The sequence below is a fragment of the Nicotiana tabacum genome, chromosome 18 (assembly GCF_000715075.1).
Source record: "Nicotiana tabacum cultivar K326 chromosome 18, ASM71507v2, whole genome shotgun sequence".
Lineage (NCBI taxonomy): Eukaryota > Viridiplantae > Streptophyta > Magnoliopsida > Solanales > Solanaceae > Nicotiana > Nicotiana tabacum.
Genome location: NC_134097.1, coordinates 115867447 through 115870400, shown reverse-complemented (window position 1 = coordinate 115870400; position 2954 = coordinate 115867447).

Below are 2954 nucleotides of genomic sequence, written 5' to 3'. Positions count from 1 at the left end.
ACCGCAGAAGCGGGAATTGGGCCGCAGATGCAAAATCGCTAGTCCAGAACATATAAATTGTTTCCTTCGCCATTTTTGAGTTATTCCACCATTTCTAAGTCGGTTTGGGAGCTTTTTGGACAATTTTGAAGAAGGATTTCAAGGGAACTTCATTGAGGTAAGGATTTTGGACGTAAAACTCGTTCCTATGGTATTGTTTCACGGATTAGAGCTATAGTTAATGGAATTTAAGATTTAAAATTGGGGAAACTAGGGCTTGGTATTAGAGGCCTAGACTTGAGGATTTGAGAGATCATTTGTGGTCGGATTTTGGTACTTTTGATATGTATGAACTTGTGGGGAGATAAGGAACATATTAAGGTGAGTTTTATCAAATTTCGAGACGTGGGCCCGAGGACGAGTTTTGGTAATTTCGGGATTTATGCTATGAATTGATTGTTTTTGCTTGGGCTTCGTTCCCTTAGTATATTTTGACGTCGTGATTTTGATTTTGGATAGATTCGACGCGAGTGGAGGCCGATTCGAGGGGCAAAGGTGTCGCGGGCTAGAGTTTGGACCGGATTGAGGTGAGTAATGATGTCCTGAGGGTATGAAATCTCGGATTGCACATTGTTGTGGTATATTGAGGTGATGCACACGCTAGATGACAAGCGTGGGGTCGTGCACTGTTGAGGATTGTGACTTAGTCCATCCCGAATGACTGTTTTACCGTGTATTTGACTAAAAACTATTTGCTATCATCATTTTTTTTACTGAATGCCATATTTGGGCTTCGTGCCAACTTTTGAACCCTTAGGGTATTTTTATTGTTATTTCCTCACTATTAGACTTTATACTTGAACTCGGTCATGTTATATTCTACTGTTTTCATAACTCAGCCATGTTTACTCCGTTTTAACACTTAAATGATATTTTAAATAATATTCTGGTCTGAGCATCATATTTTACTGTTTCTCGACTGGCTTGTAAGATTTTGACTGAGTAAGGCCGAGGGCCTATGTTGTGAGGAAACCCTGATTATGATTATGAGGCTGAGGGCCTGAGATTTGTACGCCATGAGGTGGCTTGTTGATATGAGCCCGAGGGCCTAGTGATGATGCCACGAGATGGCTTGATATTGCGCTTGGGCCGAAAGGGGCCCCTCCAGGAGGCTACACACCCCTAGTGAGCGGGGTACCCATTGTGATGTGAGATATAGCCTGAGGGGCTGGTATTGTTGACATTGTGCCCGAGGGGCAATCCTTTATGTGCTTATCTGTCTTATTTGTCTGTCACTTACCTGCTTAATAGTTAAAAAGGCATTTCATGAAGTTTGAACTGAACTAAAATGACTTTACACATTATCACTGCCTCACTATTTTTACTGGTTTTTACTACTTCTGTATAGCCTATAATGTGCCTTGCATGATTTCTAGATTTTAGTCTTTATTTATGATTATTACTCGCTGAGTTGGAGTACTCACTTTACTCCTTACACCCCGTGTGCAGATTCAGGCGTTGTTGATCCTACTAGAGCGAGTTGAGAGCTCCTGGCAAACTTTGGAGTCCAGGAGGTAGCTGCTTGGCGTCCGCAGTCCTGTGTTTCTCCCCCCTTATCTCATTTCCTTCTCTTTCTTAGTTATTGTATAATAGCTTGGTAGACATTTCAGACTTGTAGTGTATCGATAGATGCTCATGACTAGTGACACCCTGATGTCGGGCTGTGTTGGTTTTGTATTCCGCAAATTGTATTATTCACCGTATTTTAGAGTTCTATTATGTTTAAATGGCTTAATTCTTATTGTTTAATTGCTTAATACTGAAATGGGAAAGAGTCGGGTGGCCTTGTCTTCACTAGAGGCGACATCACGACCGGGTTCGGGTTTAGGGTCGTGACAAGTTGGTATCAGAGCCTAGGTTACATAGGTCTCAAAGAGTCATGAACAGGTTTAGTAGAGTCCCGAGGATCGGTACGGAGACGTCTATATTTATCCTTGAGAGGCTGTAGAACCTTTAGAAAAAAACTTCATATTCTTGAAATTCTTGTCTTGCGAATTTGTTGATCCGAGTACTAAACTTCTGTCATTCTATTCTCTCACGGATAGTAAGGAAACACGCTACCGGTCAGGATGGACGACCACCAGTACCACCAGCTGTGGCCACTAGAGGCCAAGGACACGGTCGTGGTCGTGGTAGGGGTAGAGGTGTGGCCCGCACAACAGCTAGGGCAGCACCTGCAGATCCACCAGACTCCCTAGTTCAGGATCAAGTCCCAATTGTGGAGGCTCCAGTAGCACCAGCTCAGGCACCAGCTGTGCCCATTGTGATTCCGGGTTTTCAAGAGGCCTTAGCTCAGATTCTATCAGTTTGCACTGGCCTAGCTCAGGCGGTTTCAGTCACTACAGCTGCAACGACTTCTCAGGCTGGGGGAGGCAATCAGACTCCCACCACTCGCACACCTGAGCAGGTCGTGCAGGGACTTCAGACACCGGGGGCACATCCAACCTAGTTGGTTGCAGCTACTTAGGACTATGTAGTTCCTGCCATGCCAGAGGATAAGAAGCATCGGTTGGAGAGGATTGGTAGACTTCAGCCTCCGACCTTCAGCGGTGCAGAGGGCGAGGATGCCCAGGGTTTCTTGGATAAGTGTCAGAGGATGCTTCGTACAACGGGTATTCTGGAGACCAGCGAGGTCACTTTCATTACTTATTAGTTTTTGAGAGCTGCCTTCACTTGGTGGGAAACTTTTGGGAGGCGTAGGCCTGTTGGTGCAGCACCCCTTACCTGGTAGCAGTTCTCCGATCTCTTTTTGGAGAAGTATGTGCCGCAGTCTTGTAGAGAGAAGCTGGGTAGGCAGTTTGAGTGGTTACGTCAGGGAGAGATGACGGTAACGCAGTATGAGATGAGGTTCTCCGAGTTAGCTCATCATGCTATTTGGTTGGTTCTGACAGATAGAGAGAGGATTAGGAGGTTTG